At 36.3% G+C, this 16,135-nt stretch overlaps 1 long non-coding RNA gene across 9 annotated transcripts in view; it reads right to left on the bottom strand.

The window, feature by feature from the left end:
* Window positions 1-16,135, bottom strand: part of LOC105475168 (uncharacterized) — a 90,672-nt gene that overhangs the window by 47,758 nt on the left and 26,779 nt on the right. For 6 of the 9 annotated variants that reach the window (XR_011624926.1, XR_011624925.1, XR_011624921.1 and 3 more), the window contains exons 4-5: window positions 13,015-15,391; window positions 1,838-1,987 (exon numbers count right to left, since the gene is read on the bottom strand). This is a non-coding gene — a long non-coding RNA (uncharacterized lncRNA). The remainder of the gene's footprint in view (window positions 1-1,837; window positions 1,988-13,014; window positions 15,392-16,135) is intronic. The other 3 variants (XR_011624923.1, XR_011624924.1, XR_011624928.1) reach the window with 3 other exon arrangements.

Raw genomic sequence — 16,135 nt, 5'->3', positions numbered from 1 at the left:
CACTCCAGCCTGGATGACAGAACGAGACTCCATCTCAAAAAAAAAAAAAAAAAGAATTTTGGCATCCAAATTTTGTATATATCTCTTATGGAATTGATGGACTTATTATTATTTCGTTGTTATTTACATGAGATCCTTGTATAAGAACTTCAGTCAGTCTGTTTAGTGTGCTATTCTGTTAAAATATTTCAATAGTACTTCTAAGGTATTTCAACAGTATCTGCAGTATAGTATACTAGCTTCAATAGTACCTCTTTTACTGTGTCCCTACCTCTGATACAGCAATTATTTTAGATATAGTAAAGACATCAAGTAATTAATATATTTGTTATTTTTAAAGAGCACCTGAGTAAGATTTTAAAACCTCTTTTTTTGTGTCATAGTTTAAATAAATGAATTATTTTAAAAGCATTACCAGGCCGGGCACGGTGGCTCGCGCCTGTAATCCCAGTACATTGGGAGGCTGAGGCGGGCGGATCACGAGGTCAGGAGATCGAGACCATCCTGGCTAACACGGTGAAACCCCGTCTCTACTAAAAATCCAAAAAGTAGTCAGTCATGGTGGCGGGCGTCTGTAGTCCCAGCTACTGGGGAGGCTGAGACAGGAGAATGGTGAGTGAACGCAGGAGGCGGAGTTTGCAGTGAGCCGAGATCGCGCCACTGCACTTTTTATATACTTATTCTTTTATTTCAGTAATTTTAAGTACCCTAGAGAAGACCACAGTTCAGTCACTGGTTCAGTTTGAGCAATTTGAACAGGTAGTAAATTTTACAAGGGAGAATGAGCTACTTATTTATAACAAGCATAGTTTTTTTAATTGTAGTAAAAAACACATAACCTGTAAATTATCATCTTAACCATTAAGCATACAGTTTAGTAGTGTTAAGTATGTTCACATGTTGTGAAACAGATCTCCAGACTTTTTATCTTGCAAATCTGAAACCCTGCTATGGTTAAATGACCCCTCAAAAAATTCATTTTGAAACTTACTCCCCAATGTGGCAACTTTGAGAGGTGAGGCCTTTAAGAGGTGATTGGATCATAAGGGTTTAGCCATAATGAACAGATTAATCCATTCATGAATTAATGGATTAAATGGTTAATGGATTCATGGGTTATCATGGGAGCCGGATGGTGGATTTATAAGACAAGGACTAGAAACCTGAGCTAACATGTTCGGCCCCCTCATCATATGATGTCTTGCACTTCCTTGGGACTCTTCAAAGAGGCTCCACCAGCAAGAAGGCTCTCACCAGTTATCGCCCCTCAACTTGAGACTTCTTGGCCTCCTTAATTGTAAGAAATAAATTATTTTTCTTTTAAATTATGCAGTTTCAAATATTCTGTTACAAGCAACAGAAAACAAGCTAATACAGAAAATAGGTACAGAGAAGTGGGGTGTTGCTGATAACAAATACTCAAAAATGTGGAAGTGGCTTTGGAACTGGGTGATGGAAAAAGGTTGGAAGAATTTGTAGAAACAAGCTAGATAAACCTAGATTTTGAGGGCTTGGCAGACAAGAAAACTAAAGAAAGTTTGGAACTCCTTAGTTATTGCATAAGTGGTTGTGATTAGGATGCTGATAGAAATATGAACAGTACAGTGACATCAGCAAGATTGTGGAGTAGAAGATTCCCCAACATCAGTTCCCCAACAAAAAAATAACTAGAAAATATTCAAAGACAAGAATATCACCCTGAATTCTCCAGAACTTGGGGGAGAAATGGAGACCCCCCCCTGCATCCACAGGATTGAGAGAAGTCACAACTGGTAAAAAGAATTGTTCATTTCAGACTGTGCCATTGCCTTTCCCAAGCCAGCAAAATACCACTCACAGAGATTTCTTTAAACTCATGATGTCTGTGGTGAGAGGAGGGAATTGGAGGTGCATGTTCTGTCTCTCCATTGATCTTCAAATCTTTATGGAAGCCTACTCCTGTCCTGTCCCACAGGAATCATCAGGAGTTCCAGGAGGGCTAAACCACCTGCAGCGAATTGGGGACAAAAAGCAGGGCATTAATCACAATGACTGGAAAGTGGATCTTGAGAGCTTCTCTGCACTCCAATAAAGTGGAGATCCCAAGTTGAAGAGACTGATTAGCACCAAAGCACTGCAAGGGTCACAACCTACAGGAAAGCCCAAATCCTTGGCCAGATGTTCCATAAAGCCCAGGTGCTTGCGTGGAGCATTCCCTTCCCAGAAACAACTAAAAGGTCAGAATTAAGTTACAGTGCCAACTTAAGTCTTCCTCAGACTGGGAAACATTTTCAGGGCAGCAATATATTTTTGTGGCAACATCTAAGTTCCAGTGCTCACTATAAGTTTTCCACAGACTCAAAAACAATGTGAAGGCAACAATTTAGTTATGGAGAAGCATTTAAATTCCAGTGTTCAATATGTGTCTTTCCCCCAGGCCAGGAAACAACAGTAGGGCAACTAGTTAGTTCCACTGCAGTGTGTCAGTTGAGGTCACCATAAGTCCTCCCCAAAATGAGAAGCAACAACAGAACAGCATTTAAGTTCTGATAGTAAGTAGTAAAGGTAACACCACCAGCGAATATCTGCAAACACTGGAATAGGTGACATTCTCCTCAAATGCTCAGGCATCAATGGAAAGACACAAAAACTGTGAAAACTCAGAGAAAGATGACATGACCAAGAGAAATCAACAAAGCTACAGCAATGAACCAAGAAGAATTGAAGACCCATGAAATGTCTGAGAGAGAAATCAAAATAATCCTCTTAAACAAGTTCAGAGAGCTCAAGCAAATATGGATAGAAAACTAAATGAAATTTGGAAAACTATCCAGGAACAAAATAAGAAATTTGACAAAGAAGTGAAAACAATTTTTAAAATAATAACAAACCTACAAATAAAGAGTATAATAACTGCACTGAAAAACTCATTAGAAAGCTTCAACAGCAGACTTGATCAAACAGAGGCAAGAATTAATGAGACTGAAGACTAAACATATGAAATTACCCAATCAAGGGAGAAAAAAAAGAATTAAAAAGAATGAGGAAGTCCTATGAGAATTACAGGACACCATTAAATGAACTGACCTCTGCATAATAGGAATCCCTGAAGGAAACAAGAGAGAAAAAAGCTTAGAAAGCATATTTAAGGAAACAATGGCTGAACATTTCCCAAATATGAAGAAGGGTGACAGCATCTAGGTACAAGAAGCTCAGAAGTTATCAACCAAATTCAGTCCAAAGAGGAATTCTTCAAGACACATCATAATCAAATTAGCAAAAATCAAAGACAAAAAAAGGATACTCAATGCAGCAAAAGGAAAGAAAAAAATATCACATTTGATGGAGCTCCAATATGATATGCAGTGGATTTCTCAGCAGAAACCCTGTAGGCCAAGAGAGATAAGGATGCTATATTCAAAGTGCTAAAGGAAAATAAACTGCCAACCATGCATATTGTACCTAGAAAAGCTATCCTTCAAACACAAAGGAGAGATAAAGACTTTCCCAGACAAACAAAAGCTGAGGAAATCATCAACACTAGACCTGCCTTACAAGAAATCTAAAGGGAGTTCTTCAATCTGAAAGAAATGGATGCTAATGTGTAACATGAAAACATCTAAAGATATTAAACTAATTGGTAAAAGAAAGAAAACAGACAAATTTAGAATAGTTTAATGATGTAATTGAGATAAAGAAACCACTAATAGCTTAAGAAAGAAGACTAAAAGACAAAACTGTTTTATGAAAATAACGACAACAATTGGTTAAGAAATAAGCAATATAAAAGGATGTAAATTGAAAAAATCAAAAATCAAAATGAAGGGTGCTAAAGTGTAGAGTTTGTTTTGTTACTTTATTTACTTTGCAATCAAATTCAAGTCAGTATCAGTTTGAGATAACCTGTTATAACTATAAGAGGATTCTGTAAGCTTCATAGAAACCAGAAAGTAACAATATATAACAGAGACGCTTAAAATAAACAGCATGGAATCAACAGGTATCACTAGAGAAAATTGCTTAACCACAAAGAAGACAGTAAGAGAGGGAAAATGGAGGGAAGGACCCACAAAGCAATCAGAAAACAAGTAACAAAATGGCAGTAATAAATCCTTACCTATCAATAATACCTTTGAATGTAAATGTATTAAATTCTCCCCCCCCAAAAATAAAAAACATAGAGTGGCTAAATGGGTTAAGATTTTTTAAAAGACCCAATTATATGCTGTTTTTAAGAAACCCACTTCACCTATAAAGACATGCACAGACTGAAAGTGGCAGAATTAAAACAGATATTCCATGCAACTGGAAACCAAAAAAGAGCAGGAGTAGTTATACTTATAGTAGAGAAAATAGACTTTGAGTCAAGAACAGTTAAAAAAAAAAAGCAAAACAAGGATATTATATAATGATAAAAGGGTCAATACGGCAAGAGGATATAACAATTAAATATATATACGCCCAACACCAAAGCACCCAAACATTTAAAACAAATATTAGTTGACCTAAAGGGAGAGATTGTAATACCATGTGTTGTATTATTACAATGCAGTAATAGTAAAGGACTTCAGCACTCCATTTTCAGCAAAGGACAGATTGTGAAGACAGAAAATCAGCAAAGAAACATGAGAGTTAAACTGCACTGTAGACCACATGAGAGTTAAACTGCACTGTAGACCAAATGAACCTAACAGATATTTGCAGAACATTCCATTTAACAGCTGCAGAATACACATATTTTTCCAGAACACACGGAATGTTTCCATAAAACATTCTCCAGGATAGACAATATATCTTAATAATTTTTCAAAAATCAAAATAATAACAACATATTTTTTCTGGAATAAACCTGGAAATCAATAATGGAAAGAATGTTGAAAACTGTACAAATTAATGGAAATAAAACAACATGCTCCTGGACAATGGAGGGACTGGTGAAGAAATTTTTAAAAAAATTTAAAACTCCTCCAGACAAATTAAAATGGAAACACAACATACCAAAACCTATGGGATACACCAAAAGTAGTGCTAAGAGAGAAGAAATATCTACATGAAAAAGGTAGAAAGACTTCAAATAAACAACTTAATGATGGATCACAAGGAACTAGAAAAGAACAAACCAAACCCAGTATCAGTAGAAGAAAAGAAATAATAAAGATCAAGGCAGAAATAAATGAAACTGAGATAGAAAAAAAAAAAAGAAGATTAACAAAATAAAAAGTAGGTTTTTAAAAAAGATAAGAAAAGTTCACAAATCTTTAGCTAAACTAAGAAAAAGAGAGAATACCCAAATAAATGAAATCAGAGTTGAAAAAGGAGACATTACAACTGATACCACAGAAACATAAAGAATCATTAGAGGTTATTATGAACAACTATATGCCAACAAATTGGAAAGTCTAGAAGATATGGATAAAACTCCTGTACACATACAATCTACCAAGACTGAACCACAAAGAAGTAGAAAATCAGAACTGATCAATAACAAGTAACAAGATTGAAGCAGTAAAAAACTCTCCCATCAAAGAAAAGCCCAGAACTTGATGGCTTCACTGCTAAATTCTACCAAGCATTTAAAGAATAAATAACACCAATTCTACTCAAACTATCCCAAAAAGTTGAAGAGGAGGGAATACTTTTAAACTCATTCTATGAGGTCAACATTACCCTGATACCAAAATCAGACAAGGACACACACACAAAAGAAAACTACAGGCAAATATCCCTGATGAACATAGATGCAAAATTTCTCAGCAAAATACTAGCAAACTGAATTCAACAACACATTAAAAACATCATTCATTGTGATCAAGTGGGATTCATCCCAGGAAAGCAAGGATGGTTCAACATATGCAAATCAATAAATGGATATATCACATTAGCAGAATTAAGAACAAAAACCATGCAATAGTTACAATAAATGCTAAAAATCATTCAACAATATTCAACATGCCTTCATGATAAAACCTCTCAAAAAACTAGGTATAGAACTAATATACCTCAAAACAATAAAAGACATATATAACAAATCCACAGCTAACATCATACTAAATGGAGAAAAATTGAAAGCCTTTCCTCTAATATCTGAAATAAGACAAGGATGCCCACTTTCATCCATTTTATTCAATATAATACTGGAAATCCTAGCCAGGGCAATTAGGCAAGAGAGCAAAATAATGGGCATCCAAGTCGGAAAGGAGAAAATCAAATTATCCTCGTTCACAGATAATGTGATCCTATATTTAGAAAAAGATGCCACCAAAAAAATTGTTAGAACTGGTCAATAAATTCAGTAAAGTTGCAGAATACAAAATCAACATACAAAAATCAGCAGTATTTCTATACACTAACAACCAACAATCTGAAAAAGTAACCAATAAAGCAATCCCCTTTATGATGGTTATGAAAAAAAAAAAACTAGGAATAAATGTAACCAAAGAAGTGAAAGATCTCTACAATGAAATCGATAAACACTTGAACTAAGAAATGAAAGAGGGCTCAAACAAATGGAAAGATATGCTATGCTCATGGACTGGAGGAACTAATGTTGTTAAAATGTCCATATTATCCAAAGTGATCTACAAATTCAGTGCAACTCCTCTCAAAGTACCAATGATATCCTTCACAGAAATCAAAAAAGAAATCCTAAAGTTTGCATAGAACCACAGAAGACCATGATCAGCCAAGGCAATCTTGAGCAAAAGGAACAATGCTGGAGACATCACACTACCTGATTTCAAATTATACTAAAGAGCTGCTATAGTAACCTAAACAGTATGGTACTGGCATAAAAACAGACACATAGACCAATAAAACAGAATAGAACCCAGAAATAAATTCACACATTTACAGCCAACTGTTTTTTGACAAAGTTGCCAAGAATATACATTGGGTAAAAGACAGTTTATTCAATAAATGGTGCCAGGAAAACTGGATATACTCATGCAGAAGAGTAAAACCAGACCCCTATCTCTCAACATATACAAAAATCAAATGAAAATAGATTAAAGACTTAAATGTAAGACCTAAAAATCCTGAAGCTACTAGAAGAAAAAAATTGGAGAATGCTTTAGGACATTGGTCTGGGCAAAGATTTTTTGGTGAGACCTCAAAAGCAACAGAAGCAAAAATAGACAAATGGGATTACATCAAACTAAAAAGCTTCTTTGCAGCAAAGGAAATGATCAATAGACAATAGACTGAAGAGACTGTTGAATGGGATAAAATATTTGCAAACTATCCGTCTGACAAGGGATTAATAAAGAGAATATACAAGGACTCAACAGCAAAAATAATAATAATAATAATCTGATTTTAAAATGGGCAAATGATATGAGTAGACCTTTCTCAGAAGTCACACAAATGGCCAACAGGTATATAAAAAAATGTTCAATATCACTAATCATCAGGGCAATGCAAATCAAAACCACAATGTAATATCATCTCACCTCAGTTAAAATGGCTATTATGAAAAAGACAAAAAATAACAAATGCTTGTGGAATGTGGAGAAAGGGGAATGCTTGAAAATTGTTGGTGAGAATGTAAATTAGTATAGGCACTGTGAAAAACAGTATGGAGGTTTTTCAAATAACTAAAAATAGATCTGCCATATAATCCAGCAATCCCACTGCTGGGTATATAGCTAAAAGAAAGAAAATCAGTATATTGAAGAGATATTTGCACTCTCTATTTATCGCAGCACTATTCATAATAACCAACATATATAATCAATCTAAGTGTCCAAAAACGAATGGATAAGGAAAATTTAGCATATATACACAATGGAATATTGTTCAGCCATGAAAAAAAAATGAAATTCTGTCATTCTCAGCAACAAGGATGGAACTGGAGAACATTATGTTATGTGACGTAAGCCAGGCACAGAAACACAAATATCGCATGTTCTCACTCAAATTTGGTAGGTAAAAAAGTTGGTCTCTTGGTCAGAGTAGAATGATGATTACCAGAGGCTGAGAAGAGTAGGGGAGAATTGGGGGTGAAAAGAGGTTGGTTAATAGGTACAAAAACACAGCTAAACAGAAAGAATAATTTCTAGTGTTTGATAACATAGTGGAGTGAATATAGTTAACCATAATTTATTGTATATTTCTTTTTTTTTTTTTTTTTTTTTTTTTGAGACTGAGTCTGGCTCTGTCGCCCAGGCTGGAGTGCAGTGGCCGGATCTCAGCTCACTGCAAGCTCCGCCTCCCGGGTTTACGCCATTCTCCTGCCTCAGCCTCCTGAGTAGCTGGGACCACAGGCGCCCGCCACCTCGCCCGGCTAGTTTTTTGTATTTTTTAGTAGAGACGGGGTTTCACCGTGTTAGCCAGGATGGTCTCGATCTCCTGACCTTGTGATCCGCCCGTCTCAGCCTCCCAAAGTGCTGGGATTACAGGCTTGAGCCACCGCGCCCGGCTTATTGTATATTTCAAAATAGCTAGAAAAGATTTGAAATGTTCCCAACACAGAAAAATGATAAATGTTTGAGGTGATGGACATCCTACTCTGATTTAATCATTGTATGAATGTATCAAATATTAAATGGACCACACAGATTTTTACAATTATGCATCAATAAAAATTTTTTAAGAAAAATATATGGACAATAAAGGCCAGTCTGATGAGGTTTCAGATGGAACTGAGAACAAAGATATTGGAAACTGGAGTAAAGGCTATCCTTGTTATTAATTGGCAAAGAATGTGGCTAAACTGTGCCCATGCCTGAGAACTTTGTGGAAGGCCAAAGTAGAGACTAATGAACTAAGGTATCTAGCCGAAGAAATTTCTAAGCAAAATATAGAAGGAGCTCATGGTTAATTTTAGCTGCTTATGCTGAGATTTTGGAGAAAAAAACAATAATCTAAAGACAGAATTTATAACTAAAATGAAAGCATAACAGAAAGATTTGGAAAACCCTCAGCCTAGCAAAGTAAAGAGTGAAAAAGCATGTTCAGTAGAGGAAACCAAGGGTGTAGCCCACACACCATTTTCTAAAGAGATTAGCACAGATAGAAAGGAGTCAGGTGCTATTCCTCAAGACAGTGAAAAAAAAGACAATGGAAGGCATTTCAGAGATCTTCAATGCTACCACTCCCATCATAGGCTCAAGGGCACAGGAGGGCAGAATAGTTTCAGGGGACAGGCTCGGAGTGCTATTTGTATCCCAGCACAGCACTTCTAAGCCTCAGGTATGGCTTGTGCTGCAGCTCAGGAAAGTACAAGTCATAAACCATGGTGGCATCCACATGGTGCTAATTCTGTAGGCTTACAGAAAGCAAGAGCTGTGGAGGCTTGGCAGCCCCTACCTAGACTTAAAAAGATATTGTTGAAAGCCTGGGGGCCAAGGCAGAGACTAATTACAGGGGCAGAACCACTGCGAGAAGCCTCACTAGACCAATGCCAAGCAGAAATACAGGATTGTGACTGCTGCAGAGAGTCCCCATCAAGGCAATTCCTAGTGGAGCTATGGAAGTGAGGCCATCACAGAGAGTCCCACTACAGTAATACCTAGTCAAGAGAGTTCAGCCACTGCGAAGTCCCCACCAGGGCAATGCCTAGTGGCATTGTGGAAGTGAGGTCACTGCAGAGAGTTCTCAATAGGGCAATGCCTTCTGAAGCCATGGTAGTGGGACTGCCACTGAGACCCCAGAACTGTAGAGCTACCAGCACGCAATGCCAGCCTGGGAGAGCTGGGTGTACTGAGCCCAGCCAAGTCAAAGGGACAGAGCTTCCCAAGGCCTTGGGGGCCCAACCCTTCCACCAGTGTGTAGAGGATGCCCAACAGGAAGTCAGAGGAGATTATTCTGAAGTCTCCGGACCCAATATTTGCTCTCTTGAGTTTCATACTTGCTTGGGCCCTATTACCCCTTTCTTCTTGCCTATTCCTCTGTTTTTGAATGAGAATGTGTACTCCATGCTTGTCCCACCATTATATTTTAAGAGCAAATTGCATTTTTATTTCACAGGCTCACAGATGAGACTTTGGACTTTGGATTTTTGAGTTAGTGTTGGAATGAGGAAAGACTTTGGGGCTACAAGGATATAATAAATGTATGTGTACATGAGAAGGACATGAGTTTTGAGGAGCAGGGACAGAATGCTTTGATTTGAATGCCCCCTCCAAAACCCATTTTGAAATTTAATCCCAAATGTGACAGTATTGAGAGGTGGAACCTTTAAAAAGTGATTGGATCATGAGGGTTCTGCCCTCATTAATGGATTAATCGATCAATGAATAAAATGGACAGACTTCAAATAATTGTCCTTCTGTTTCTTAGCCAGTATGGAACATTGAGTCTTTAAATTACTATTGTACTTTCAACAACTACAGGTATCCTTATTCATAGACTTCCAATTTTTAGAGAATAGAGGTTTTTATGGTTGTTTTTTAACTGAAGGCCAAGCACTATATTGAGTTTCAGCTTATTTACTTTCTAAGACTCTGGAAATGTCTGACACACATTGAATACTTTCTAAATTGGCAATTTTACATTTCAACTTAATTTTCATTATTAAATTCTCTATTTCAGGATGGATTCCATTCACAATAAGAGAAAATACAATTCTCTAGCTATGGTTTTATGGTAGCTTCTTGAATATTTCGTGAAGTCTGTTTTTCATCTTTGCTTTGTTTATAATTTGAACCTTTTAAATTTTTCTATTGAAATGTCATCTTAAGTTTCCTTATTGTAGTTAATTTTTGAATTTTTATTGCTGTTTTCAGACAGTGTTTAAAAACTTTACATAATTGGTTGACAAATCTTTTCTCTCCTATCTTTCTGCTTACTAAGCATTTTCTATAACTAAGAGGCTAACACTTAGCTGAACTAGTTGGTACAGATCTGTGGTAGAAGAAATCAAGTATGTAATAAAATTTTGACTTCCATAACAATTTTCTGCCGATATTCTGAAAATTTAGCAAAATCCTTTATTATGGCCCTTAACTTGGCTGTAGACCAGAATTTTTAATTCATCCTTATGGCCTAGAAATTTTATAAAATAATTATTATTGCCCTGACAAAAGAGTAGCTCATTTAGAAGGTCAGGTAAAGTTAAGTAGAAAAAGAGAAAAATGCAAAGTAGATAGCTCTCAAAAGTTTACAAAGTCTTTGAGAGAGACTCTCTTGGAGTTAGAATTATTTTTCAAGGCCTTGGAATATCAATTAGAGAAGACTATTGACTATTTGGTATTTTGTCTCCTAACTTTTTAGCGTTTCTCTTAAAGGTATTAATTTAAAGATTTGGACATGTCAAAACATGGCATTGTTATTCCAAGACAATTTTTCTTTTTGCCGTTTTTCAATAAAAATGAAAAGTTAAAATTATGGTGCTTCTTAAAGGAAAGAGAAGTTCTTTCAGGAGGAGGATGAGGCATTCACATGGACAAATCCACAACACACAAGAGAAAGAAGCCACTACAGTCAGTCTACATCGTGAGGTTTTGAAGGGTGTTAGGTTTCCCCAAGCAAGAATAAACTATACAGGGACAACACAGTCAACAACCTGACAATTCATGACTCTGTAGAAGGGACAAAACAAAGTAAGCTTCTTTTCCAAATTAACAAGAAAAAGGGTACCCTCATAAAGGATTTATAGGAGTCCCTAGACGATGTTTGGCCAACCCTTTTTTCACCAAGTGATTGCTGGTCTGATGGACCTCCAGCTATTAGTTCTTAAGGCCACTTTCATTGTTTTGGAAACTTATCTGGTCTATACTCCCATATGTTCTCTATGAAACACTCCCTTATACACTCAATAGAAACAGACAATCCAGGATAAAACAAAACACATGAAACAAGACTTTGTACATACAGACAAACAAGAGCAAAAGGCAAGCAGCAAAAGAATAAGCATGTTAATAGTAAAGAATATATATATATCAAATGGCATACCTCCAAAACAAAAGGTCTAGTTGTTGTCTTATAAAAAGTTCTAAGTCTAATTGTTTATTGTATGGTTTATATTAAAAACCAAAAAACGCCTAATTGCTTTTTGCAACGACCTAGGCCTAAGCAAAGACCTATTTGGCTACAAATTCTAGAATAACAAAATAAATTCAGCACCAAGAGTCAATGAAACTAGCCAGAGATCAGATTATTGTTGAGATTAACTAACTTGGCAACATATCTGAAGGGTAAATAGAATTTTGGTACAAGGTGTCCAGTGAGTGCATCTGTTGGCCTAATGGTCCTCTAGAAGGCTGCCAAATGAAGACCAGCATTCAATATCTAACATACAAAGACAAAGTTAACTTATTGCTTGTTACAATAAGAGATGTGGGTCAGGCACAGCCTTTTCAAGCAGAACAGATGGCTGATCTTATATAGTGTTTCAAGAAAGCATAGCATTTAGGAATTGGTTGACTCTCAGAAACATAAGTAGATTGACATCATCTGTAGAAGTGTGATTACTCAGGTGAGACTATTGTTGATTGGGTACCGCTCAGAAACATGCTTATTGGAATGAGTTTGTCCCTGATTGACTGACCTTCATAAGTGAGATTGACAGCGTAGTTGGATTGCAAAATTGTGTTTACTGAGTTGTTTGATAGAACAGATTTAAAGCAAGTTATAGTGGCTACTTGTTACCATGACTTCAGAATTATCAATCTTTTCCTATGTTTCTAAGAACCTTCTTTGTTCTCAAGTTCAACAATATGATCAAAGAAGAAAGAAAAAGAAATAGAAATATTGGAGGCTATTCATGGCTCAGCATGGTAGAGCTCTGTCAAAAATGGTATACCTTACCACTTGGGAACAGGTGTCAGCCTTCAAGTTAAATGGAAAATGTTCGGTATGAGTGAGATTCCTGTGGGTAGGTTGTACTTTGTATGGTTGAGCCAGTAGAAAAAGGAAGAGATTCTTCTGAAAGAGTTATAGTTGAAACCAATACATATTTAGGCAATTTCAAAACTTCATTCCCTATTGAGATTATCACTTATTATATACAATATTCCTTTTAGAAAACATATTTATAAACCATACATGTCAATTTGTTGACAGAGTATTCTGTATTCTGCTTTTATGTTCCCTTACTTGTTTTTCTTCTTTATTTGATGATTATGGCACGGTTCTCCTCAAAGAACTTCGTATTCAATATGGTAAGCCACTTCTAGTTGTAATTTATTATATCGTCTTCATTTCCAAGGCAACTGGTTATAATGTTACTTGTGACCACAGACATAGAACTTCATCATAGAATTAAGCGTTAGAGACAGTAACTCCAAATTTATTTTTTGAAAAGAAGAGGAAGAAAAAGATAGTATCAGTATGATTAACAGCTTGATCTCTGGATTCAGACAGTTCCTGACTCCTCCACTTATGAATTGTGTGACCTAGGGCAAGTGACTAAACTTCTCTAAGCTTCTGTGTTCTCATCTGTAACATGATGATAATAAATAATATCCACTTTATATGGCTATTGAGAGGATTAAAAGCATAAATTATGTAAAGAGCTTAGCATAGTTCCTGGCACATGGTATACACCTAATAAATGTGATACATCATTTTTGTAACTAATTTTTTTAAGTATGAAAAGACTTTATCTTAAAATACATAATTAATGTGCTTTTCTTTCCTTGTTTCTACATAAATAAAAATTACTTTTAATATTTTGAAAACATTTACAACACAAAAATCTTAGCACTTCACAGTCCTTTATGATTAAAAAAAAAAAGGTTGATAATTGTGTTAATATATTTATGATAAGAAACAGCTTTACTTGGATAAGGATTGGACCTGTGAGGTCAAAGAAATGTGTGAGTTCATTAAGTGTGGCTTAAGTATCCAGAGAAGGTGGTTATTTGTACTCCTAAAGAGTTCACACTCCAGCAACTCTCAGTACATCTAATGACATAATATATGGAGCCATGGACCACTGCAGGAGAAAATGGTGAAGTGTCCATTTGGTACAGGGCCTTCTTATTCTCATGAATTTCTCAAATATGTGAGGACATATGACTACAAAAGGACAAGTAATACTTTTGTGAAGTCTGTGGCCCATACCATTGTACCCCAGGAAAACGAAAGAAAAGTTCTGAACAATTCTGGTGAGCAATTACCTATTGAATGAATATGCCATAATATATTTGACCATTCTCCTACTGTGGAACATGTAGTTTTCCCCCATATTTTTTTCCTTTTACCTCGTAAATAATGATGCCGCAAGCCTCATCTTTGTATATAGAGCTCTTTTCTTCCACTGAAGCAGCATGGTACAATGATAATGAGGCCACACCCTGGAGTCCTACTCTCTAGCCTCAAATCCCAGCTCTGCCATTGACCAACCATGTGATCTTAAGCAATTTGTTTAATCTTTGTTTCCCTCAGTTTCCTCATGTGTAAAATGGATATAATAAAATTCCCAGTTCATATAGCTGCTATGAAGATTAAATCAGTTAACATATGAAAGGCACTTAGAAAAGTGTCTGGCATTAATTCAGCATGTAGGATTCAACATCTAGGTGTTACCTAAAGATGCTCCTTGACACCATGGGGTTACAGCCTGATAAATCCATCATAAAATAGAAATCTCAGTGGTTGAAAGTGCGTAACAGAGAGTTTCCACTTGCTTCTGTTGCCCAGAATGAATTATTTTTATACTTTCCAAATTTTCTAATACTTTTAAATTTGTTAAGTGTGAGAAATTATAAATGTATGGATTTTCTTACACCTTTAAATTTATAAAGTGTGAGACATTACCTTATTTTTTTAATGTGAATTTATTTAATTGCTACTGAAGGCATTTTGTAAGTTAAGTGACTATTTCCTTTTCTTTGAATGCTGTTAGTGCCCTTTTGTTTTTAGGGGTTTGGCGTTAGGCTTTAGTTTTTGTTTTGTTTTGTTTATTGTTGCTGTTTTTTATTTGTTTGTTTTGAGACAGAGTCTTGCTCTATTGCCCAGGCTGGAGTGCACTGGCGCAATCTCAGCTCACTGCAACCTCCGCCTCCTGGGTTCAAGCAATCCATGCCTCAGCCTCCTGAGTAGCTGGGACTACAGGCACTCATCACCACACCTGGCTAATTTTTTTGGTATTTTTAGCAAATACAGGGTTTTGCCATGTTGGCCAGGCTGGTCTCGAACTCCTGGCCTCAAGTGATCCGTCTGCCTTGGCCTCCCAAAGTGCTGGGATTACAGGCATAAGTAAACGTGCCCGGCCAGGTTTTAGTTTTGACCAAAGACTGACATAATGAAAATTTCATTGCTTCATCTGTCATATTTAGTACAAGTAATTCTCTCAGTCTCTTGTTTTCTTTTTAAGCTCCTTTTATTGTTTTTCACATTATAGATATTTTAAATGTTTGTATAGTTATGTGTGTCCATCTTCTATTTTTTCATTTCTGATTGCTCTCCTCTTTTCTTCTTGTTTTCTTACAATTTGATTTGTTAATATTTAACTTCCTGTAGTTTTCTCCTAAAGGACAGAGACTCTGTGAATCATTATTGTATCTATATGCCTAGCCCAGTTCCAGCATGTAATGAACTACCAATAAATACTTGTGGAATGAATGAGTAAGTGAAGGAACAACTGAATTGGCCCCAGTAGTCCACAGACCACACTCACTTGAGATTACATAATAAGGTCACTTTTTCTTTGACAGCCAACTTATAAAAACTATGAACTTGCATTCCATAGGCTACAAAAAAACTATTCTTCCAGAGGATTTCCTTCCCATGGATCTGTTAAATGTTCCACTAAATCAGTACTACAATCATTTGTCAGCGCTGTTAGAGTCCAGCAAGTCACTTCTGCCATCAGATCACCAGTTTCTCAAGAATACTGCTCTGCCCTATCAGTTACTCTCCAAGCATGGATTCTGATCCCTCCCTTAATTATAGAGAGCACAGGTAACACATGAATAAAACAATTAACAAAAATGTACTGCAAACTTGGGTATGAAAGAAGTACAATGCAGGCTGGGCACAGTGGCTCACGCCTTATAATCCCAGCATTTTGGGAGGCCGAGGCAGGTGGATCACATGAAGCCAGGAGTTCAAGACCAGCCTGGCCAACAGGGCAAAACCCTGTCTCTACTAAAAATACAAAAATCAGCTGGACATGGCAGTGCACACCTATAGTCCCAGCTACTTGGAAGGTTGAGGCACAAGAATCGCTTGAACCTGGGAGGTAGAGATTGCAGTGAGCCAAAATCGCACC

This window comes from Macaca nemestrina, chromosome 6, assembly GCF_043159975.1.
Source record: "Macaca nemestrina isolate mMacNem1 chromosome 6, mMacNem.hap1, whole genome shotgun sequence".
Classification (NCBI taxonomy): Eukaryota; Metazoa; Chordata; class Mammalia; order Primates; family Cercopithecidae; genus Macaca; species Macaca nemestrina.
The sequence above is the reverse complement of the archived record's forward strand: the minus strand, read 5'-3'. Positions and strand labels throughout refer to the sequence as shown.